This window comes from Talpa europaea, assembly GCF_964194135.1.
Source record: "Talpa europaea genome assembly, chromosome: 10".
Classification (NCBI taxonomy): Eukaryota; Metazoa; Chordata; class Mammalia; order Eulipotyphla; family Talpidae; genus Talpa; species Talpa europaea.
The window spans coordinates 101,466,356-101,493,661 of NC_140077.1; positions in this window are offsets into that span (position 1 = coordinate 101,466,356).

Here is a 27,306-nt window from a genome sequence, read left to right on the forward strand (position 1 = left end):
CCGGGTAAAACTTCCAATTTTCATTCCTCTAGGCATTTAAGGAATGGGAAAATTTTCTCTCAAAACTTTGACCTTTGTTCAAAATAATCCTCATGCCAAAATGACACATCTAGGGAAGGTCTAGCTAGAAAACTTAGGTGACCTGTCCTTCAATGATATAAGCTGTGATGCACCAGTTTAATTCATTATGATGATAACATTTGTTTTGATTCTTACATTTTACATTGGCCTGATGCCTTTCACTTCTATTTCTCTCTCTCTCTCTTTTTGGTACTTTCATAGCCGAAAGAGATGCTTTATAAGTAGCAAGATGTAGAATGTTTACTTGGCACTAAGATGTATTTTGGTGGAATATATGTACATGTGTGTTTATATATTTAATTTTATTTTATTTCCATTGGATCAGTCCATTTTATATTCTTTTTTTAAAAGATTTATTTATTTATTTATACAAGCACTGGGTACAGTCAGAAGTGCGGGAGGGTGAGAGAATTCACCAGAGCGAGAGTGGGGAGTAGAACAGGCAGACTGATGAAATACACTGCTGAGGGGAGCAGCAGGTGGCAGGAGAGGTCTGCGCGCCATGTGGGACCCTCGCAGGTGGCCGGGGATCGAACCGGTGCTGCAGAGGCTGCGGGCAGCTTCGTAACCCAGCGCTCAACTGCTTCGCCACAGGGGAGGCCCCATTTTATATTCTTGAACATGAACATTTGAGCATTCCTATCTTCTGATCTTCTTTTGTATCTTCACCTCTCCTTTCTACTCTACCCTTTTGTAAACACTCTAAATGTCTCCATTGTCTTCAAGATTTACTTCTTAACTTTCAAGATTTAACTGGAATAAATTTTGCCATAATCTCTTTCCCTTCCTCCTTTTTTCTATTAAGAGTAAATCCTGACTTTTCTAAACAAATGTCATCTGCTGAATAATGACCAAACCCTTGAGTTTGGGAATTCAACAGACTTGAGCTTGTATCCTCACTCTTCTGCTTACAGCTGTAAAATTTTGAAGATATTTAGTCTCTCTTAAGCGTCAGTTTCCTCATCAGTAAAATGAGCAAATGTGGTAGTCATGAAGATACCATGAAATTATATGTGATTTAGAACACTGACTAAGTATTGGATCAAATGTTTGACCAAAATTATTTTGTGTCTGATCTTTTAAAGAAGTTGCTAAATCTATAAATTTTGTCTAGCAAATGGAACTGCAGTGTTTGATAAAGAATAATCACACTAATGGTGTAACTTGGTTGAAAATCACTGCTAAATAGGATTATTTTCTTCTATATACTTTATGGTTTCAGGTCTTATGTACAATTCTTTTTATCCATTTTGAGTTGATTTTTGTGCATGGTGAAAGGTGGCCTAGTTTCTTTTTTTTGCATGTGGTGGTCCAGTTTTCTCAGCACCATTTATTGAACAAACTGTCCATGTTCCATTGTATATTCTTTGCTGCTTTGTCAAAGATCAGTTGTCCACTTAAGTGTGGTTTTATTTCTGGGCTCTCTATTCAATTCCATTGGTCTGTGTGTCTGTTATTGTTCCAATACCAAACTGTTTTAATTATTATGGCTTTGTAGTATAGCTTGAGGTTTGAAAGTGTGATATCTTCTTTCTCCTTTGTTTTCATCAGTAGGGCTTTGGCTATTCGTGTTCTTTTGTGGTGGAACCCATTTTTATACTTACGAAATGAATATATCATTAGGTTCTCTCTTGCTTCAAAGAATTTTAAAAAATAAAACATGATTATAATGGTGAAGGTGTTTTGAGATATTATTTTGTGTAAATACTGCTATTTCTACTCATAATCAGTTATTTTACAGTAGTTTAGATGAAATGAAATTGAATCTAAACAAATATATATTTTGTGTCAGTTATGAACTGCTTACAATTCTACTCCCTAGGTAATTTCTGTGTATTACATGAAACCTTAAAAGAGAGAACAGAATTTAAAGTTCTTAGGAAGAAAATAAAAATGTAGAATGTGGACATTGAAACTTTGTTCACTTAATTCAATTTTTTTAATAACTTTTTCTCTTAACTTGAACAGTGAAAAATGAAATAGATAGGTTTAAGTTTCTTTTGCATTTATGACATTTAATGACTATTTTTTTCATAAAAAATTTAAACAGAGAAGTAATCAGAGAAACAGAAAAAATGTTGCATTTCCTATAACTATTACTAATCTTTTTAATTTAAGCATGCTATCTCTAAATATTCATTTGTTCATTCATTCATAAAAGCATGGAAAAATAATTTATCTAATTGAATTGGATTGAATTATATGCATTTTGGTGGTGTCTATGCATATGTGAATCCAATCCAATTCAGTTATTTCTTTAACATATATCTCTTTAAACATGCTAAAAACATTTCCTTTCCTCAAATTTCTTTCAGTTATTTTATATATTTACCAATCACACATAATATTCTAATGCTCAAATTCTAGAAAAATATTGGATAAAGTTGCATGGATTTCTTTATGAAATCATCACAATAGAACAGAAAGCAAATTGTGAAACAAACAAAAAACAAATGAACAAAAAAAACCACTCTACCACTTACAACCATTTTGTATACTGGAGGGGAGAGGATGGTTAATATATAGTAATAAAGTAAATCAAGTGATATCTGATGGCTGTATTTGCTTCCATGGTTCAAGGTCCCCTGTCACAAAAAGCACATGGCTGATTATATTTGCTACTTTGAATTACTATTTACTACTCACTATATTTTTATGAATTATTAATTTTCATCAAATAGATTAAGGGTAGGTAAATCTCCACACACTGCTCACTAAATGTTTTTCTAAATAAAGTTTTACTGAAACACCTGCCATTTACTTCCCTCTTGTCTATGGCTGCCTCTATACTAAGATGGCAGAGTTGGGTACTTGCAACAAAACCTGCATGGTAACCATATTTATTATGTGGCCCTTTACAGAATGAACTTGCTGACACCTGAAATAGATCACACACACACAAAAGCCAAATAATACAATAGCTCACCCCATCTCCATCAGTATAAAAGAAAAATCAATATTGATTCACTCCTTTTTATCTGGCTATATTTTAAATTTAATGTTTTTATTATGTGCGAATGTTGGGAATAATACTGTGTTTCTACTAATCTATTTAAACAGATGGGGGTCTTTCCTCTAGAACATTTCCTTTTGAAAATAGTGTCAAAATGGTACCAAATAATACCAAAGTGGTAATATCTTCCTAAATTCTGCAAATGCCCTATAAATCATATTACTAGTTATTACCCATGTTAGCAATTACTCTCTGAGTTTTTAGGAAATATTTGAATACTAACATTTTTAGAATTAATGTTTGTTTCTTATGGCTGAATATACTGCATAATGAATCTTTGTAATCTGGTAACCAAATCTGATGAAGTATAAGTCTGAGTTAGTGGTGTTCTCAATTTTTCTTTTCATAGTCTCTCCTTTTCCCGCCTACTTCCTGAGAGCATAATAGAGAATATCTTTTTTCTCAACAAGATCATGGTGTGATCAAAATAAATCAATGTCCAAATCCTGAATAAGAGCAGACTTTGATGACTCCACTAATTACAGATTCTGTTCTAGAAATACCAAGTATAGTTATGGGGTTTTTGTAGGGTTTTTGCAAGATAGAATTGGCCCTGATCAGTCAGCTGATATAGAGAGACTTAGGAGAGTTGTCTTAAATGTAATCATTCAGAGTTTTTGAGTGCCAGTTGATGGAAGTCTGAGAGTGTACCAGAGAGAGATAATAACGGCATATCAGAGACAATTTAAGTGAATGGCCTTTGAGATTAAAGTGAATATCTGTATGAAAGTACTCAAGGAAGAGACAGGAAATAGAATTGGTTTTCTAGTTGGTAAGGTATGACAGCTTCCCAATACATCTGCTGCTCAGTAAATTCAACATTGGCATGAGGAATTCTTTGAGTCCTGAACACCCAAGGATCCTTGACTATTCAAAATTGAAAATCCTGGTGTATGTGCTAAAAGGGATTTTTATCATCCAGCTAATTATTCTGAATGCTAAATGAAATCTTAACTCATGGAAGTCATTGTTTTTCTTTCTAAAATTGCAATATAGTAAATATGATTAAAAAAGGTCATTATGTTTAAGTATAAAATAAAATGAATTTTAAATAAAGCATGGCCATTATTTTGACTTTCTGACTGCACAACAATCTTGCTGTTGATAGAGCCACCTGTCACCTTAATCAAAATATCTCAACTATTTAAATATTTTACTCTGGTGGATAGTTTAGCTTATAATAAGCTCACTACTGATTTCAAAATAGACAATTATTTTATTGGTGTCAATTTTAACTGTGCATTTTATTTATTTGTTTGGACTGGTAATACAGAGTGCAAAATTTAAAAGAAATGATATGTGGTAAAATGTAAAATGTAAAATCTCTCCTCTCATTGTGTCTCACATGTATCTAGTTTTCTTTCCTGGAAGCAACAACTTTCCTATTTCTTTTCCCATTTTCTTTCTGTGTCCTTCAAGAGTCAGGCTGTGCATGATCAAGCATTTACTGATAAAATTTTTTTTTTATGTTTTTTGTTTTGTTTTTGTGGGACCCTCGCCAGTGGCTGGGGAACGAACCGGCGCTGCAGAGGCTGCGAGCAGCCTCGCAGCCCAGCGCTCAACCGCTGTGCCACCAGGGGAGGCCCCTGATAAATTCTTTTTTATAATGCAAGCAGTACCATATTCTTAGCACAAATCAGGATTTTGCTATTTTACCTCAGTAATATACATTTAGATGGTTTCCAATCAGCATTTCATTATTTTTAACAGCTTCATAATCTTCCACTGTGCATACAAATATACCATAATATTTTTAACCAGTTCCTGAAGCAACATCTGATCTAATCTTCTGGGTTTTTTGTTTTACCTTTGGTGATATGTATGTTTGTGTAAATGTGAGTGCGCATCAGGGCTCAAATATAGAATTTGTAATGTTCATTTCAGTCATATTGTTCTACTGGACTCTTAAGGCTTTTTTATTACTCTGATTTTCCCCCTTCTCTTTATCCTTGATCCCCAAATGCATTTCCTCACTCCACCTCCTCAGTTATTTTTTTCTGGTGGGTGTGGCATTTTCCCTGGGATGTGTACGTGATTTTTAAAAGCTGTAAAACTTAGTGTGTGTGTATTTATAAATTGTAGTAATGGTATTATTGCGCTGGTCCATATTTCATGGTCATTGCTTCTGAATTGCTGCCTGATACTTTTGAACATTTTTTTAAAAGATTTATTTATTTATGCATACAAGAGCTGGGGTGTAGGCCAAAGGTGCGGAGGGTGAGAGGATTCACCAGAGACAGTGGGGAGCAGAAAAAGTGGATTAACTGAAAGACACTGCTGAGGGGAGCAGCAGGTGAGGCAGGAGAGGTCTGCAGTGCCAAGTGGGTAGCTCCCTGGCTGGGGATTGAACTCGTGGTGCAGTGGCTGCAGATTGCTTCATAGGGCTGACTCTTAACCTCTTGTGCCACCAGGGAGATCTACTTTCGAACATTTCTACTATATTTTCCTAATTTGTTTCCCAGAAATGGACACACAGGATACTTCGAGCTTTCCTGATCACACACAATGCTGTAATAAACCCTTTTTATGTACTCTTCCGTGGACCTTGTAAGCAAGGACAGGCTGCCCAGGATATGTCCAAGTTGCATGCTGATTATTCTGAATTGAAGGAAGTTGAGAAACAGTAGATCCAAGAATGACATTTTGCCCGATTATTTATCTCCCTAAAAACAAGAAAAAATTTTCTCTTCCTGCCCCTGGCGGTGACATACAGCCTAATCAACCCAGACTGGGGTCTGGAAGATCTATTTTTCAGAGTTAAATAACCCAAATTAAATTCTTATTTAATTTGCAAAATTTCTTTATCTTTCTCCTAAAATATATTACCTTTTTCTAAAAACTCACTATACTTAACAGAACACCACTTCCATATTGTATGGCTTCCATGTGCATATAATAATTATTATTATCTGCCCCCTGCCAACATAAATAACATTTTTGTTTCCCTTTGCTTATCTTTCTTGTGTCGGTTTAATTATTTTCCAGTCCTAAGGACCAGAAGGGTAGAGAAATATCAACTTTCTCTCCAACAACCTTACATGAGTGTTTCCTCAGCCAAGTGTAGCTAGCATTGCTGGGTTATACTCAAGTTTACTATGTCTTGCAAACATTCCACTCATCAGCTTTGTGTGGTTATTCTTCCATCTGAAACACAAGGGATTTCTGTTTTCTCAGATCCTTTTCAGCATCCAATATCCTATAGTTTTGCAATTAATTTGTTGCAAGGAATTTGTTGTAATTTGTCAGCTACAAAATGATGAATAATTATTTTACATTGCATCTTTGATTACCATGGATAATAGGAATAGCGATAATCTAGAAATGAAGAAAGCAGATTCTAAGTTGGATTCTTTAATATTGTCTCTTAGCTGGTTTGCATTTCCATAGACTGAGAATAATGACTTCTAATCAACCTTTTAGATATTTGAAAAATCCATTTGACTTTTTTCCTTCCAGTCTACATGTATTCACAAGCTTGGGAATGAGATGTCCCGCTGTATTATAAAAAAGACCTTCACTCTGCCTGAGGGCTATTTGTGTCTATGGGTTCATAAAAATGTGTTAAATTAAGTTTTAAAGGAATTCTGAGTATAAGCTAATTTTTCATGATACATAGTCATTTATTCAGCTTGGTGATGGCCTGAGGATCTGAAAATTAAATGGGATTTTAAATTTTCTCTGCCTCACATACTTTTTTGGCTGCCTTGTGTTATGATTTGATTATGCGCATGTTGACATCAGAAGACAAAAGGATTTAGGGCTAACTGGCAACTCCTGCCTAGAGTTCAAGTTACTACACTGATATTTGCATATTGCATGTATGACAGGGTTGTGTTGATCTAAACATCTCCACCACATTTCACATTCTAGGCTTATTCTATGCCAGACCCCCAACATGAAGAGCTGAATAATAATAATGATAATACTGATTGAGTTAGTGTGCTGAGTGTTTGTTGCGTGCTGCTATGTTTCTAGGTTTTTTACATTTATAATTCAAATGATTCTCAGAACAAACCCATGGGTAGATATTGTGGTAGCCATACCAAAGATGTTCACTTCTTAATCCCAGAACTTTTGAATGTGTTATTGAGTTATTATATTGTAAGGCAAGGAGGATGTTTCCAGATGGAATGAAGGATACTAATTAGCTCTTCAAATATGAGAGTTATTCTGGAATATTCATGCGGGCTCAGTGTAATCAAAAGGGTGCTTTAAATATGGAAAAGGGAGGTAGAAGATCAGAGAAATAAGAAAATACAAGCCTTATGCTTTGCATATCAAGGAAGGGGTTAAGTCAAGGAATGCAGACAGCATTTAAAAGCTGGAAATTTTTAGTTTGATATAGTCCCAGTTGTGCATTTTCTCCTCTGTTTATAGTACATATACACAAAGGAATACTACTCAAGATCGAAAAAGATAAACTCATTTGCAGCAACATGGATGGACCTGGAAGGGTTTATTCTAAGCAAAGTGAGTCGGAAGGATAAAGATAATGCCAGATAGTAGAGAAACCAAGGATCAGACAAAGACAAACTGTTTGACTGACCCTTGAAAGCAGACTCTAGATCTGAGACTCTCAGGAAAGGAAGGGAGGTTAAGAGGGGGACAGTAGAGAGCTGGTGGTGGGGGGTGGTTAGGAGAGCATGGTGGAGTGTGGAGGAAGACTCTGGGCACATCAGTTGTGGGAAAGCTATGGTGTATTATTTCCCCCAGGATTGCCCCTGGGGGAAATCCTATGATGTGAAAATAATAAATAAGGTTGTTAATAAATAAATTAATTAAAGCTAGAAAAGGCAAGGAAAACTGATTCTCCTCTAAGGCTCATAAAGGACACTGATACCTTAGCCCAGTGTGATTTCTGAACTCCAGACCTATCTAATAATACATCTGTGCTTTCATAAATCACTACGTTTGTGATAATTTGCTCCAGTAGCAATAGACAATTAATTCAATTATATTATTGACAGTGTTAGAATAAGAAACAGAGATTAAATAATGATTTGTCTCGGTTCTCATAATGTTCACAGGTAGAACTTGGAACCAAACTTGAGTAGTCTGACTCAGCAGATTATATTATTATTATTATTATTATTATTATTTTAAAATTAGGTTTCTTGAGGTATCAGTGCTCTATAGTAAAATCTGTCCCTTTAATGAGAAAGACAAATACCAGATTATTTCACTCATACGCAGAAGGTAACAAAACAATAAAAAGTTACAGATAACACCAAATCAGCATAAACCTAGAAATCTGACTGTAGAAGTGAGGCTATAGATGGAGAAGGTTGTGGGAGGAGCAAAAACTGTTTGGGGGGGCGGGGAGAATATACTATGGACTATGGTGGGGTACTGTGGGTGCCTCTGTGGTGGGTGTGGTGAGGTAACAGACATCTGAAGAAGTGTGAACCCATATCCCTAAATTATATGCAATATTGTAAATCACTCAACAAAATAGAATTCAATTAAGAAAAATAAAAATAAAAACATCATTCTTTTTAGTGTATAATTTTATCAGTCATATCAAACATATGTAGTCATGTAACCATAATAAAACCATAGAATATTTTCATCACTCCAATAAATTCCCTTGTACCTCTTTTGTAGTCAAGATTTCTCTCCAAGTGCCTGGAAACCACTGACCTATTTTTTGTATCTGTGATTTTTTACCTTTTGCAGACTGTCACATCAATGGGATAGTAGCTATGGATGTGCTGGTAATTTATCTGCACAAAAAATATTACACAACTGAAAAATATTTCAAAAACATTATTTGAGGGCACTGGAAATTGATAAAAAAACATGATAATTTGAGAAGTGCTCATTCCTAAAAACCTGCCAGATCTTTGGATAAAGACAGCAGGGGTCTGACCATTTTCTTGGAAAAATCACACACTCCAAACCATGTTTTGAAGGCAAGAACTCTAGTTTCACAAGCTGTGGCTAGGTGCAACCTCCACAGCTTTGCTGTTAAAGGATTCAGCTTCACTCAGTTTTCAGAGCAGGAGATAAGAACCTCTACTTTGTTGACTAAAAGTGGTGATGAACTCAGGGATGGGAAAGAAAACCCTTCCAGTCAGACATCTCCTGGGGAGAGACTGGAAATGAGGGAACCATAGAAAAGCTGAACTAAGGTTTGCACAGACACAGTGGTTGACTGGAAATGGATGCATGTGTAAGAGAGTTCTATTTACAAAAAGGAAAGCAGCAGAAGAGAAACAAGGATCCCAAAAGAGATGTGATTAAAAAAAAAAAAAAAGGCAAAATGTAAATCATACTGCAATAATTACTTTGAATTGACTAGTGGTTTTTTTTTAAATTAATTAATTTATTTATACAATTTATTTATTTATACAAGTCAGAAGCGTGGGAGGGTGAGAGAATTCACCAGAGCCAGAGCGGATTGCGGCACAGGCAGACTGACGAAGTACACTGCTGAGGGGACAAGCAGAAGGTCTGCGCGTCCTGTGGGACCCTCGCCAGCGGCTGCCTGGGATCCAGCCTGCAGCGCAGAGGCTGCGGGCAGCTTCACAAACCAGCGTTCAACTGCTGTGCCACTGCGGAGGCCCTACTTTGAATAGACTAAATCTATGATCAGAAGGCCAAATTGCAAACTGAATTAAAAAACGTAAGTTTCTTTTTTAAAGATTTATTTATTTTTATGCATACAAGAGCTGGGGTACAGGCCAGAGATGTGGGGGTGAGAGGATTCACCAGAGACAGAGTGGGGAACAGAACAGGCAGATTGACTGAAGTACACTGCTGAGGGGAGCAGCGGGCGAGACAGGAGAAGTCTGCTGCGTCATGTGGGTTGCTCCCTGGCTGGCTGGGGATTGAACTCATGCTGCAGAGGCTGCGGATTGCTTCATAGTACGGTGCTTAACCCCTTGCACCACCAGGGAGCCTCCCCCCTCCCCCAAATGTAACTTTTTAGCCTATGCTTTCTATGGAAGAAGTACTTCATTTATATCCAAAGACATAAATAGTTGAAAGTGAAATGTTTGCAAAGCATCTACCATGCACAGTTAACGATAAGTAACTTGAAGTAGCTACATTAACATCTGACCAAGTTGTCTTTAAGAAATATTACTAAAAACAGCTAGGAACTTTTCTTATTGATAAAGTGGCCAATATATCAAGAAGATCTAGCAACTGTAAATGCACTTAAAGCAGAATCCCTAAATACATTAAAATTGTACATAATTTGGAGAGAAATAGACAACTGAAGTTGGTGACTTCAATTCTCCTTAGTATTTAAAAAACACAACTGGAAATTCCAGCTCAACCCAATGGAGAGATTTTCACTCAACCAAAATCCACATTCTTTTGAGAGTACATGACTCATTCCCCAGGCTACACCCTATGTTAGGACATAAAACAACCTTCAATAGCTTAAAGTGGACTTTAAAAATCATACTATCAACCACAGCAGAATTAAATTAGAAAAAAATCAACAGAGAAGTCTGTGATTAGAAGAAAATTTATAACAATAAGAACTTATAGTAAAAGAAGAAATCTAAAATCAATAACCCCAGCTTCCACCTTCAGGAGCTAAGAAAACAAGAGCAGTTAATCTAATGCTGAGTAAGAGGAAGAAAGAAATAATAAAACCAGCTTGGAAATCCATGGAAGAAAAACATTGGAAAAAAGTCATTGAAATCCAACTTAGTTCTCTGTAAACAGACTCAGTACTTGACTAGTAACACAAAGGTGATAGGAACTGGAACAGAAAAAGGAGAGTCAAACATTAGCTGTTGACTTTGATCTCCCCTCAGCCAGCAGCAGATTGCAGATCGTGGTGCTCCCAGGATAAATTTGGTAGTTCAAGTTTGGAGGCCATCAGTGTTTTATGTTTTATTTGGAACATTAGGTGATGTTAGCCAAACAGATATTCCTAATGCTATATGGACATGGAAACAGTGGACTAGAATGGCTTCACAGATAGCCAGTGACAAAGAAATCTTTCACAATCCCTAGTTTCCTGCAAGGGAAAGAGTTTTAGAGTAGCCTCCAAATAGTCTCCAGCCACAAAGAAAGGCTTAGAACCCAGTAAACAAACAATGAGCTATACCCTGCTGACTATACAACAGTTTCATGCATCTAAAAAATAACAAAGTAGGGATTTCTGTTTTATTTTTTTTATGCATACAAGAACTGGGGTGCAGGCCAGAGGTAGGGGTGTGAGAGGATTCACCAGAGACAAAATGGGGAGCAGAACAGGTGCATCTACTGAAATGCACTAAGAGGAGCAGCAGGTGAGACAGGAGAGTTCTGCTATGCCATATGAGGATTAGCTCCCTGGCCAGGGATTGAACTCAGGCCGCAGTTGCTAGCAATAGCTTGGTAGCATTAAAACTTAATCCCTGAGTCTCCAGGAAGGCCCCCAGGATTTCTGTTTATATTCTTTATAAAATGCACATTTATTACCTGACTAGTTTCTGACATTTTCACATCCATTATTTCAAGTTCTTTGCAGACATGTGTCTCAGTAGACAAAATGAAAACACAACATGACAGTATTAGCCACTCTTCTTTGGAAGGAACGCTGCATTCCATCATCATGCTAAGTCACAGGAAATAACTTCAGCAGTGAATATTTTAAAATGAAACAGGCCTTGTCATGTTCCTTTTCTGTAATACCACCAAAATTGTTCCATTGTTAATTTAGGAAGTAGTGAGGAAAGGAGGTGAAGAGAGGGCAGAATTATTCTATTTTCTTATGATAGACCTTCTATTTTGTGCTATATGATGCCAATAGAATGAAATATCTGAAGTTCCTCAGGCAGTTGAGAGGTAGAGCTTTGCAATGTTGGGAGGAAGTGATTCCCCTTCAGGTGTCAGATGGCTGGAATGGGGAAGTAGTTGTTACCTTCATGCTCCCCCCCACTACTGCTCCCCACTGCAGGTATTATGAGAGGGTGAACATTCTTTCAAAGTTTTTTTTTTTTTTTTTAACAAGGTCTCCATGCTCCCATGGGTGCTAGAGTATTTGGGAAAAATTCCTTCTGGGTAGGTTTACCAAATTTATGGTAAATCAGACAAAATGACACATAATATGTCAAAACTCTTAAAATTTCCACTTTCTTCCTCAGATCCCAAATCTCAGAGTTGCACAATTTCCACTTGAATCCCAAGGCCCTTGGCCCCGTTGATTCATCGAGTTCTCACAATGAGGGAGGAACCCTTTGCTAAGAAACGGTGTGGTAACATGATGGAGCTTGGAAAGTTGCGACTCAACTTGTCTGTTCTCACTTTTCTGAGGTTTAAAAAAAAGAGAAGCCAACTTAGGTATTAAGGGAAAGGAAAAAAGAACTCCTTTGCTTATTTTCTCGTGTACTATAAAATTAAAGATCTACTATAAAAAAGAAACTATCTTGTCCAAATGAGAGTGAAAACAAACTATCTTGTCCACTAGAGAGTGAAAACACTACACTTTTTCTCTTGGTTTAATTCCTATGAAGAAGCAGAGGTCCAGGAGGTTAAATGAATTATCCAAATTACATACCCAGCCAATTGCATTCTAATTTCTTGAGAAGGAATTAGAGTTTCAGCAGTTGTCTTTTTAGATTCTGACAACTATATAACAGAGCTTTCCAGCATGGTATCCATTTCTCTCTGTCTTTCTCAGCCTCATACTGAAGTTGAAGGACCTTATCTCCTTTGTAGTAACAAAGAAGTGCTGAGATCTTTCTATCTTCCTTCTCCTGTTGTTTTCACAGAGCCATGATCTTTAGACAGGAAATAGCAAATTCTCTCTTGTATATTTTTGGTCTGGGTTAGATTATTTTTAAATAAAACAATAAGGTTTACATTAACAATCAGAGTGTCTTTGTTACTCCCAAATTGAATTACTTTTTTGTCCACAGATTTATGTGATTTGATATGCTATTATATTTTTAATTGTCAACTCATAGCAACTTGCTCATTAGCAGATTGCCCCATTGATGCCTGGAAGCAGGTCGAATTAGAGCTGGGGAAAGAGTCTTAAAATATTGGAAGAAAAAATAGGATTTATTTAGAGCAAATGAAAGCATTCATTAATATCCTTCAGTTAGTTAATTAATCTAGGCATGATTTATTCAGTACCTAGTTAAAAATTCAAGTAAACACTGAAAAAGTTAATCTTAACTCTAGATCTGTCAACAGAAACTGGTCTTGACTTGCATTAAAATAAATCTTTTAAAAGTTCTAGTAGTATAACTGATAATGAATGTTACATATATTTTCCCCAAGTTTGCATCTCTGATAATAGATATACAATATCTTTAACCAGGACTATTTATTAAAATAATTTCTTTCCCTCTCAATCTTGACTTATCTATAAGTTATTGAGAAAGACCAAATTAAACAAAAACCAAGAAGAATTTATTTGGTCTATCAGTATCTTTAGAAATGTTCGAATATTTATTAAAAGTTATCCTAGGTAGGAATGTTTTGTTCTTTTTGTGTATTATTAATTTTTAATGTTGTTATTTTCATAGACTTCCCAGATATATTCAGAAAATCAATAATTTTATAAAAAACAGTGATCTTGAAAAATATTAATTTAATCAGTGCTTACATGAAACGAGATCTCTCATTAGACTTTTTTAAAAAATAAATTGAAGCAAAAGTAACAAAACTTGCTTTTTTAGTTGATGCTATCAAGATCTTTTTTTTTAATTTTAAAAAAAAGGTAAAGCAAAGGTAGATATGAAAAATGAAGGCCTCTCAAGCACTTCAGATGCAAACTCAGCAGTTAAGCATTTCGAGTCGAGAATCTTTTTTTTTCTGTTGCTAATTACCTACTTTAGGTACATCTTTAATCGTAAACCTTAAATAAATAATACTTTATTCAATAATTTATGTTTCTTCTCATAATAATTCAGATATATAATGGATAATTGTCTATGATCTCTGAAGAACATCTGTCTCTTTCAATGAAAAACACTGGTTTTAAGATCTGAGATATAAAATGAGAAACTAAATTTATCATTAAATTGTTTCCTGGCTTCCAGTTATAGTATGTCATGAATGCAAATTTCTAATATAGACTATCTTTAACTAACGGTCCGTGGATATAAGTGTTAAAAGTTTGAAATGTAGGTATATGACAGGCAGGCATTTGAAATATTTCTTTCCATTAACAAAAGAAATACAAGATAGTAAATCAAATTCACCTGAATTTCTTTCGTGGAACAAGTATCAAGTATCTTGATTAAAAAATAATTAGAGAACAATTTCTTGGAAATTTTAGACCATTCTTTTGGATGACCATATTTGTAGAATATTAAAAAGCCAAGAACTATTCTGTAAACTCTTCAAAACCACTTTTGGGCTTTGTGAAATCCTATTGACTATAAGTAAATTAGCAAAAGTTGATTTTGTTACCAAATTTCACATGTAGTTGAACTATGCTTGATTTTCTTAATCAGGAAAATTTCTCACAGAGAGATTAGCTTTTACTTTACCCATGTTTATATGACTGAAAATCCATTGACAGAACACTCTCACAGGATTAAAAACTTGTTAACTTTAATATTTTGATAGAAAATGGATCAGACTCCAAGTGATGCTGATAGCAGAGAATCAATCTCTGAAATATTACATTCTCGAGACTTTCATGTCACCTGGGTGCAGGGAGTGACACACATCCCAGGAAGAAAACAGCCCAGTGCATATTAATCTCTAGAACTTTAGATCGATAGCAGTTTTCAGTTACTTTCCATGCGTGTATGTCACAAAGGCTGGTTCTGGGTAGGCTGCAAATCAAGCAAATATAGTAGCTCAGTGACTTAAAACATTAAAAGTTAAATGGTCTGCTCCCCCTACACTTCAAGGCTTAGCTTTGGGCTCCATGCCACAAGGTCTTCACTCAGTGATACCAGGTGTCAATATCTACCATTTAGGGACAAGATCATAGTGACCTGGTTTTTCAAGCCTGCCACTGACAAAGGACATGTTACCCTTCCACTCCTAAATCATTGGCTGACACTGGGCACATGATTATATCTATCTTCAAGGGGGGCAGTTAAGCACAATTTTACCACATGACTGAGAAAGGAGAGCAAGAAGTGTAATAAAAATATCAGTGAATAATGCTAATGATTGTTTGCCTGGATTATTGGTCACAAATATTGAATTTATTATTCGTCCTCCTGCATAAAATTATGCTTTCTCCCACTATTGGTTGTAATAAGACTCCCTGGATCTCAGGGGCCTTGAAAAAGGTAGCTTCTGAGACAGGGAAATGATTAGCACATAAAGATAGGAACTGTTTCCTCGTACTTTTCCTAGAGGTATTTTACATATCATGAGTTAGGTCTGTGGCCATTTGGACAAGGTCTTATGTTAAATCACAAGGCGGCAGAAAGACTGGAGAATTCTCTGCCTAGGTATTCACATTCCAAAATCTATACAGCCCAGACCTTGGTAACATCCACCATGAGTGGATTATTGAGCTGTTAATTGAATATATGTTATTAAAGTACAGGAATAAAATCAATGAGATCAGCCATTGAACTCAGGAATTATCTACTCTGAGCAAAGATTCACAATTGGGATGATGTACTCTCGGGATTCTCAAAAATGTTTAATCTTTGCTGTTTGAATCTTTCACACAAACCATAATATGCTGCCTGAAGTTTTTCTATGTGGGTAAAATTTTTAGTAATAACAATAAAAAACAGTAACTCTTATCTCTTACACACACACATAAACACTGCCAATCTGAAAAATGAAGTGCATATCTAATATCCTCTTAAGGTTTCACATGAAAAATGAGGCTGAAGTAAATTCAAGCATGCAGCCAACTTAAACAGAATACAACTCTTAGGAATGAATTTAAGAAACTTAAATCAAATTTTATTCTGATTGAAAACTCCAAGTTAAGCAAGAATGCCTTCTACCTTAATTTTCTTTTGAATGAAGCATAGTGCATATGTATGTATATACTTATTTGTGTTTATATGAATGAATGATATCACAATAATCACATAATATGTACTCATAAAAATGTAATGATTTCAGATTTGATACATTATTACTTAAAGAAACTGTTGACACTCTCATGACATGCTCACTGATAAGACAACAGATGTTATATTTAAAATTTAGCTCAAATAAAAATAGAAGGTTTGAAGACTGAAATGCAATTTTTCCACATTCACTCTTCCTTCCATGTGTTTATATAAGGGACAATTTTTATTCTTATGCATGCATTCTCTTAACAAATATTCATGAATATGTGCTAGACAGCTTTGCAAAGATATTGTACACCTATTAAGAAAATGCTTTTTTTTTAAAATTTGTAGTGTATTTATAAAGTTCAAATTACAATGATGCAGACAGAGACAGCCATTAAGGTATCTAGTCATCATCCCTGTCCATGGCCACCCAGTGTTGACTGATTCCTTCAGGGAGCCATGTTTCTTTATGTTCTTGTGTAATCTTCCAGTGGTTCTCTATGTAGATATAGGCAAATGTAAGTATGTATTATTACTTCCTTGCACAAAAGATATAACAGTACTATGTGTCAGACCTACTTAAAAAATTTATTGTTTAGGTTTTCATTATTCTTATTTATGTTTTTATCATGTAATCTGCTTTTGAATGGCAGTGAATTTTTAAAATTATTGTTATCTCATGCTATTTAACAAAATCTAAATGACTTTGATCAAATGATTTTCATATTTTAGTATCCCTGTCTCCAGTTTCTTAACATAGTGGCAATATCATGCAGATATTAACTGAGGATTTTTATTTGTTTATTTTTAAAATATTTATTTATGCATACAAGAACTGGGGTACAGGCCAGAGGTATGGGGGGTGAGAGGATCCACCAGAGACAGAGTGGGGGACAGAACAGGCAGACTGGCTGAAATACACTGCTGAGGGGAGCAGCGGGCGAGTCAGGAGAGGTCTGCTGTGCCATGTGGGTTGCTCCTTGGCCAGCCTGGGATTGAACTCGTGCTACAGATGCTGCAGACAGCTTCATAGGTTGTGTCTTAACCTCTTGTGCCACCAGGGAGGCCCCAACTGAGGATTTTTAGGTAGTGTTTAACTTAACCACAATTTGTTAAAAGTCAAAGGTCAAAAAACTGTCCTGTCGTCAAAGGGACTCAGACACAATTCCCCACACTGTGTTGTATTTGTAATTGCAATTCCAGTTTGTACTTCATGAACTTCCTCTTTCCAGTGAAAGTTTATGAAAAATTTAGCAATTCTTTTGTTATTCCTTTAAAATGAATGTAATAGTTCAAGTTGGTGAACGTTATTACCATAGAGCACTATTTACATAGAATGTGACTTCTGTCTCTTTAGGGTCAAATTCCTTCCATTCCAAAGACATGTGTAGTACTCTTTTCTCACAAAAGAATGCTTTTCCACAATTCATCATATTTCATTGCTCTTGTATAAATGGACACATCTATTACCCACACTGAAGGCTTAAAAAGATGTATATTTGAGTTAAAGATGCAAATACCAAAAATATGCCTAGAGGTTACATTAATGAAGAAAGAAATGTTCTTTACAATTGCATCAAAAAGAATTAAATACCAGGGGGTAAATTTAACAAAGGAGGTGAAAGACTTATGTAATGAAAACTATAAGACATTGTTAAAAGAAATAGAAGATACTACATATACATGTATATTAATTTTTATATGTATATAAGTTAATTTTCAAGAAGGGAACCAGGAATATACTATGGGGAAAGGATGGTATTTTAAAGAAATGATGTGAAAACTGGGTAGCCACATGCAAAAGTGACCCTTATTTTTTTTTTTACCATATACAATATCAACATGAAATGGAATATAAGATTGACCCAAAACTATAAAATTCTAGGGAGAAATCATAGGCAGTTATTTCCTTGACTTTGGTCTTCGTGATGTCATTTTAGATTTGACAACGGAAGCAAAAACATCAAAAATAAAAATGAACTTATCAAAATAGATCATATCAAACTAAAATGATGTGACATAACTAAGAAAATAACAATGAAATGAAAAGGCAGACTATGAAATGAGTGAAAATATTTGCAAATCATATATCAGAAATGGGTTGATATCCAATATATATATATAATGATTTAAGACAACGGTGAAAAACACAAGATAACCTAATTAAATGGGTTAAAGACTTAAAGAGGACATACAAATGGCTGGAAGGTACATTAGAAGGTGTTCAATATCACTAATCATGAGGGAAATGCAAATCTAAACTTTAGTGTGCTATTACCTCATGTCTGTTAGAATGGGCAATTAATCAAAAAGGCAAGAAATAATAAATGCTGATGAGGATTTGGAGAAAAGGAAATGCTTGTGCACTGTTGGTGGAAATGTAAATTGATGCAGACCCTGTGAAAAAGAAAATGGGTGTTCCTCAAAAACTTAAAAATAGAATTACCATATGATCCAGCAATTCTACTTCTGAGTGTGTACCCAAAGGAAAAGAACTGGAAATTTTTAATGAGTGGCTGCTAAAATCTGTCAAGCCAAATCACTATCCTTGGTAAATATTAGCCTTTGATCGAATGCTATGAAAAGGATGTCTGTTACAAAAGGATGCATATGTAATCATCATACACTTAGCCATAGAATTGAAACAAAGAACTTGTTATTTGAAAGAATAACTTGAAGGAAATGATACTGAAACCAGAGCAAAATGAGCCATAAAGTAGGAAATAATTAAGTGAATTTGTCCAAAGTAAACCATTCCGATAAATATTTTAGAGTTGAAGGGCAACTCTCAATCAATGAGAAGGAAACAGACTAAGGAAGGACTATTTTTTTCCCAGATAAGGAATGTAAGTTTGTTTTCAAAAGGAAGAGAAAGAGTCAATAAGGAAGAGAGACAGACGTTAAATAAGTGGACATTTATAAGGGAAGAAAATTTCAGAGCAGACAGGAAGGGAGGGGATCCCCAGCATAAAGGAAAGGATTATCTTTAGACACAAGTAGGAATAGGACTAAAAAATAAAATGGTTCAAGATAAACTTGATGTAGAGGGAAGGGAATTTGGAGAAATTCATTCCTGACAATATTTTCTTCTTGATTACTTGCTGAGTAAGAAAACTGACATTTAGGTTAAACAAGGTAAAAATAAAATTGTGAAAACTGAATAGGACAGTAAAGTAATAAGAGTAAAATTAGGTGATATCTTGTGCAGCAGCATTAATGGAAAAGCCAAGGGTATGACCTTTGTAGACCTGGTAAGCCCTCCGTGGTGATAACAGATTTTTAGAGCATTTTGGTGGATATAGTGCTGAACTTCCATGCAAAATGCTATTGAGAAGAACGCCTGTACAATAATGAGAATTAAGTAATGAGCTGTTTTTAAGAGAGTGATTATTTAGGTTAGTATTAAAGTAATAGTGCAATGACGTAGTATAGAGAAAAGCGATTGGATTTGATAGACCTATGCTTGGATGTTGACTTTGCTATTTTCAGTGGGATCTCGAACATAGGTTAATAGGAAATAGTCTTCAGTCACCTTTTCTTTACCAATGTGCTCAAAGATACTCCTTCATTCTTGGTTTTACCAGCAATTTATAATGAGATTAATGGCTCTTAATCTGGACAAACGTGGAAGGCAATAAAAAAGTACTGATGCTTGGGTTCCCGCTCTTAGTGGATTTGTCTTAATTATTTAGGGTTTTGCCCTGGGTGTAGGGAAAGTTTATAAAGATTCCCTACATAATCTTAAAGTACAGTCAAACTAAAGAAATACTGGACTAGACATAGCTAGTAAAGGCTTGCTTACCATTAAATCTCTTTTATAAATTGAAATATACTATTTCAGATGTATGACATGATGATTTGATGTTTGTGCATATTGAGAAATGATTAGTACAATAACTCCAGTTAATATCCATCACAAGCCAGAAATTTTCTTTTTAGTAATGATAACTTCTAAGATCTGTTCTCTTAGCAACTTTTAAATATGTGAAACAGTATTATTAACCATAGTTGCCAGGTTGTACACTATATCCCATAACAATCATTTTATAATTTGAAGTTTACATCTCATACCAGTAAATCTTATGACTTTTCATCAAAATATCTTGAAATCAGCAATGATACACCAAAATCATCTGCTAATATTTACAGCTCCATTTATGAAGTCCAGGTGGGTACTATATAATTTTAACATTGGTTAGCCTGGATTAATGCCTTTTTGACCCAAGGTGTGCAGAGTATTAAAAATTTTCTGTGTTTTGAGAAATATAAATATCCTGATTAATAGTTAATTTTACACATGTATATACTTTAGAAGTGGTGATTGCACATTTTCATACTTTCTCTGTAGGGATAACTGCTTTGACTTGATAGCAGGGAACAGAAAGGCTAATCCTCTGAATAGGCATTTGTTTTGCTACAAGAATTCCTGAAACATGATGTCAGCGACAGACAACATGAAAAATGGTCTGTGATTCATTTCCAGCCTCAGGCTTATAGAACCACTTAAATATCTTGCAATGCCTTCCTACATCCTGTAATTGTACTAAATCAGAACTGAAAAGATCTCAACAGTCTGAGTTTGATCCAAGGGTAAAATATGCTCATTATTATCTTTTTCACAGTAAACTTAATGCTATGAAAATAAAGTTTACTAAGAAGTAATACATTAACAAAGTGGAGCATCAAACCTACTATCAGACTCAATTTTAATTTATCTCCACAAGTAAAAAATATAATGTGCCCCTTATCTGCCACCAACAGCAAGTGCAGAGCATAAAACAACATATCCATGAATTCTTGGAAGCATTTGTAATTCTAGACCATTAGGGGCCAGCCATTAAAATCTTTTGGGCTTTGAATGCCTTGTAAAGTTATTCTCAAGCAGGGTTCGGACTATGACTCATAGTCTGGGGACCTAGCCAGTGGAACTTCTCAGTGTGAAATGCTTTCTGGGGGCACAGAGGCTCCTACTGTCCTTCAGGATATGTACTTTGAAAGCCACAGCAAATCAGATGGAAATCACATGTCCATCCCATTCAGAAAACAGGGTTCTTTCCTTAGATTCAACATAAGATTTGTGTCAAGAAAGAATGTGAGGTCATTAAAGGACAACAGAATCTCATTTGACATATATAAAGAACATGTGAGAGTCCATAAAAATTTTCCAACTAAAACACATTTTAGTTGTAAAAGGGGCAGCTGTGAAATTTTCAGATAGCTGACTGTACTCAGATATTAGATATTCTTAGCCATTACCTCACAACTACCATATTCATCATGAATTTTTTCATTCAATAAATATTTATAGAATGTCAAGCATTGTGATAGGAGTTGGGACTGAGGAGTAAACAAAACCAACAAGTTCCTTGCCATTATGGAAGCTATTAGGAACATTAGGGAAACACCAAGATGAAGCAACAAGAGAAAACGAATAATGGTATTTATAGAGTTATAAAGTCAGTATGAGTAAGGTCACCAAGATCTAGAAGAGAACAAACACTAACATAGAACTTAATAAATGGGAGGCATCACTGAATAACTCATTTATAACATTCTGTGAGGTGGATTCTGTTAATAGTGCTCTTTAATATGTGAAGAAAAAGAAACAGAGAGGCTAAGTAATTTTCTTAGAGTCACACAGCAAGCAAGTGCCCTACTTGAGATTCTCTTCTTTCCAAAATGTCGGGCTCCTATTTCATATTTTGAGCTATGGGTTAGTGTAATTATTACATACTCTTTAATTAAGTGAAAACATTAATTCAGGCAATTTAAACATGATATGCCTTTGGTATTCATTATCTGAAGCAGTAGGACAAGTTATGGAGAGAAAAGAAAGAAAACATAAAATAAGTAAATGCCTAATAGAAGAAAAAATTACTTGGTGTACTATGCCTGAATGCTTAAACTATTTTAGTAGCATTAATTTCATTTTTTAAAGTATGAAAATAATTAATACTCATTGTTGAAAATTTGGAAATAAAGAAAGGTATAAAAGAAAGGAAAATATCACCCAAAATCAGTCTTGTTATCCAAAGAGAACTTTTTTAAATTGTTTTTCTATACATATGGAATACATACATAATTATGATAAGGTCATAGCTATTATAAATCAAATTGGTAGCTGACTTAGGCTTGTACTACTATAACATAAAGATATCTCTTGGCATAAAAAGTGACTTGTAAGACATATTTTGAAAAACAGTTCCCCATCCCATCTTTTGGGGAGAGTTCTCTCCCACATTATCTTTTTTTTTTTTTTTAAAGAGGCACGTATTTTATTTATTTGTTTGTTTGTTTATACATGCACTGGGTACAGTCAGAAGTGCGGGAGGGTGAGAGAATTCACGAGAGCCAGAGTGGGGAGCAGAGCAGGCAGAAGGACCGAAGTACACTGTTGAGGGGAGCAGCGGGCGGCAGGAGAGGTCTGCGCGCCGTGTGGGACCCTCCTCCGGTGGCCGGGGAGCAGCCGGGGATTGAACCAGCGCTGTGGCGGTCGCGGGGAGCTTCGCAACCCAGCGCTCAACCGCTGCGCCATCGGGGAGGCCCTCCCACATTATCTTTTGATGATACCAGTACAACACAGAATGTGATGTTACCTGAGTTGCCCTGTGGCTTGGGGCTTAATATGTCTTTTCTATCTTTCACATGTCCATTGCTCAATAATTATATAATGTGTATCGAGAGAGCAGTCCAAATCTCTCCATATAAGTAACAATATAAGTAACTACTTTTAAAGGAAGAAATCTCAATAAAAGAGAATGTACATTTATCTTTTGTAATATTCTCATTCTACTTTCCAATTACTGAACCAAGTATCATATTCTGAACAAGTGAGATAAATGTGTCGAATCTTGGTTACTTTTGATTCCTGGGGCATGCCACCCTAAAACCTCATGTTCTCTTATTTTACTAGGATTTAATATCACAGCACATGATTTATTTGGTATGATTCAAATGTATTGTCAGAGAAAATAAATAATGATGCACTGTATCAAACTATCTGGGACAGCTAGTCTTTGACAAGGAAATTACATATTTAAAGATGAATGGCAAATATTGCAAATCACCAGAGAATGTGTTGAAAGTGTTGACTGGTTCTTAATGATCCTTTAAAGAAAGTTTCTGTAGAATAAATGATTATCGAGGTCTTATCACTTAAATTTCAAGTTTGATAGCAAACAAATTTCTTGAGTATTATTACTTTTGTTTATCAGGTCAAGGAAAGAGAAAAAGATAGTAAAAAGTGAAGAACAGACAATTGCTTGAAAACTATCACCATTACCAACATAGAAAACCAATCTGGGCCTCCCTGGTTGCCCAAGAGGTTAAGCACAGCACCGTGAAGCTGTCTGCAGCCTCTGCAGCACGAGCTCAATCCCAGGCCGGCCAGGGAGCAACCCACATGGCTCAGCAGACTTCTCCTGTCTCCCCACTGCTCCCCTCAGCAGTGTATTTCAGTCATTTTGCTTGTTCTGTTCCCCACTCTGTCTCCAGTGAATCCTCTCACCCCCCTCATCTCTGGCCTGTACTCCAGTTCTTGTATGCATAAATAAATAAGTTAAAAAAAAAAAGTAACCTCCGCTCCTCCCAATCCAACTGCAATAGAAGGGCAGCTGAAGTTGAAGAGAAAGACCAAAGGAGGAATAAAGAAAATGAAATGCAGAAATATGTATGGTGCGGTGTGTAGAAATTCTATACCATGTTATTGATTGCATTAGCTAATCCTGTCTACTGTGTGTTCAAATCACTGAGGACTGAATTAGATATTTTCATCGAAGATTGTGGAACTGTTCTAAATACTTAAAAATTATTTAGAAACAGTAATTAAGTCCATCACTTATTCTATATGAACATGTCTTTCGGTGATACTCTCCAAGTTAATTTCTATACTTTGTATCATTTTATGATTGGTATATTTATCCTGAGTTAAAAAAAATAAAACAGCTTTCTACCATTACTGAATGGTAACATCAAAAATAATGAATAGTTTCTAATGCGTTCAACACTAATTTAAGAGGTTAAAGTGAATTCACTTTAATTCTCATGAAGATTCTGTAAATTAGGTGATGTCGTTTTTTTCATTTTATTGCCAGAGAATCTGAGCGAAAGTGGTAACTTAGTAATAGGACAGTCTGATTTCAGAAATTATGCTCCTTACCACAATAAGTAAAAGGAAAATAAGCTAGGGGGCCTCCCTGGTGGCTCAAGGGGTTAAGACGCAGGACTATGAAGCTATCCGCAGCTAGTACAGCACAAGTTCGATCCCCTGCCAGCGAGCTGACCCACATGGCACAGCAGAACTCTCCTGTTGTGCCTGCTGCTCCCCCATAGCAGTGTATTTCAATCAGCCTGTTCCGCTCCCCACTCTGTCTCTGGTGAATCCTCACCGCCCCCGCACCTCTGGCCTGTACCCCAGCTCTTGTATGCATAAATAAAAATAAATCTTTACAAAGAAAACAAACTTTAAAAAAAAGAAAAGAGGGCCTCCCCGGTGGCACAGGGGTTGAGTGCTGGGTTGCAAAGCTGCCTGCAGCTTCTGCATCGCCAGCTCGATCCCCGGTTGCGGGGCGAGTGTCCGACATGGTTTGCAGACCTCTCCTGCCATCCGCTGCTCCCCTCAGCAGTGCACTTCGTCAGTCTGCCTGTTCTGTTCCCTGCTCTGGCTCTGGTGAATTCTGTCACCCTCCCACGCTTCTGACTGTACCCCAGTGCTTGTATAAATAAATAAATTTAAAAAAAAAGAAAAGAAAAATAACTAGGAATAAATTGGATTTCTCTAAGCACACTGTAGGGTAAGGAAAAATGTCAGGCTTTTCTGCCCTCCCGCCATCAGGATAGATGATGGATCCTTGCGGTCCTGAATGCATGCCTGATGGCGGCACCTGGAGCAGGGTGTGGGCATAGGTAGATGGGATTCACCTGGGCTGAGACTGGGCTTTTAAGGGCGGCGTCACGGGGAAGCCAGCAGAAGCAGAGAAAGAAGCCAAAAGAGAAGCCGAGAAAGAAGCATCAGAAGCCGAGAGAGAAGCAAGAGAAGCAGAGGCTAAGAGAGGGCTGGAGAGCCCAGAGTGAAGACCTGCCTCCCAGCCCCCCAGCACCCCTGCCTGCCATATGCCTGGTGAACCCCAAATAAAGGCCTGCAAAAGCCACTGAGGACTCTGACTCCTCCTTTACCCAGTCTTCTGGATCCTAGAAAACCTGCACTGTGTCTTCCTGACCTTTACACACACTTATTTAATTTTCCCAACATTGGAGCAACTAACAGCCACCTAGGTCCTTCTCAGTGCAAGCTGCTACCCTAATATTATCATGGTGAGTGACACAAAGACCTGCCGCATGGAATTATGGTCTAGACAGACCAATCATCATTCAGTTTTCCATGCTTTACAAACACACGGGCCTGGGTATTCATTTAAATTTACAGCATAGCTATTACTATAGGATTAAATATCTTAAAATATATATTCATTGGATTTGTGAAGCTTTTATTTTGACCTTAGCTTTGCTTCAAAATGTTGACTGTGTTATTAAGCAAGTTGCAACTACTTTTACCTCAAGTATCTCATTTACAAAATGATGATGATGATACCTGCTACAGTTGTGGGAGAAAATGATGACATAATTTTTCAGTCGTTCTTATCTCTGTGGTAGGGCAAGAAAGACAAACACAAACTCCTTTTGTCCATCTGAAATAATTATTACATAGGAGAGTCTAATCCTTGATCTCATGTTAATAAGGGGAATGTATCTGCATGGCTCTTATTTGAAAGGTTACAGGTTTAAGCTGATATATAGAGGATCAGGAAGAGCAGACTGGTTGTGAAATGAATTTCACCCAGGAGGACTTGTTTTCCTAAGAAAGTTGAAATAATGAGCTGAAACCGTAGAGATGAAGTGATACATTAGATAAGCTGATTACATATTGTGCCAGAGGTGAAAAGATGAAGGTGAAGAGTGAGGATCTTGAACTATGAGCAGTTTGCAAATAAACTCAGAAGTGAACTGAGAGATAAATGGGTAACTATGACTCTGGAAGGAGAGTTTCCTAAGCCAGAGATTCCCCTACCATACGAGTAGAAAATCTTGTTTTTATGTTGAAACTGTGAGTGCGTTAAGTTGTTCACATGCTTACAACATTCTGCAGCTCATGATAAGTACTAAGGATGGCTAATTGAGTTTACATCAGAAGGTAATTAACAGCACTTTGCTGGTCAAGAGTGATCTTTGAAGCTCTATAAATATGTTGGTTTTTTTTTTTTTCACTTTACTTGCATCTTTTTTTTTTTTTTCTTCTCTTCTTACTGTTTCTCTTAGGAATAACTTTGAGATGACAGTTATGCTTAAAATTCATAGCTCTTATTCTATGTCTCCTACTTCCATCTCCCCCATATAACTCTCTCCTAGTTGAACAGGATTTTCCTTCTAAATTGTGAAGATGGTGAGGTTAACTAGTTCCTGAAGGACTCCACTCTTATGGATACAGAAGTACCTGCCTTGACACAGAATCTTTGTCAATTAGCCACTTACAACTAGCACTAGTTTTATATGATAATATATGTCACAAGAAAATAAATTTCCAAAGATTCTGGAAGTGGTGGGTTTGTCCCAGCAGCCAAGCCTATTTCCTTTATTTTCATGGCTTGAAATCTAAAATATAGTGATAATTTTATTTTATCTCATGGATACTCACGAAAAAGACTGTAATAGAGGAAAAGTTTCAATGAAGAGGATGTGTTTTTTTTTTTTAACACAATTTTTTAAACTTTTTTTTTTTTAAATCAAGGAAACATTGGTTACCTCACCCCCTTTAATAGCTTCACTTTTGCAGTTTTATCTCTATGGTTTGTTTTGATTTAGTTTTGTTTATTCCTTTATTTTCTTCATATCTCACACATAAGTGAAATTCTCTCTTATTTGTCTTTCTCTTTCTGACTTACTTCATTTAGTCTAACTCCCTTCAGTTCTATCTATGATGTTCCTAATGGCAAGATTTCATCTCTTTTTAAAATTGAGTAGTGCTCTATTTGTACATATACTGTGCCATTTTTTTTAAAAAAGATTTATTCATTTATGCACACAAGAGCTGGGGCACAGGCCAGAGATGTTGGGAGTGAGAGGATTCACCAGAGACAGAGCGGGAAACGGAACAGCAGATCAACTGAAGTACACTGCTGAGGGGAGCAGCGGGAGATTCAGGAGAGGTCCGCTGCACCATGTGGGTAGCTCCCTGGCTGGCTGGGGATCGAACTTGTGCTACAGAGGCTGCAGACA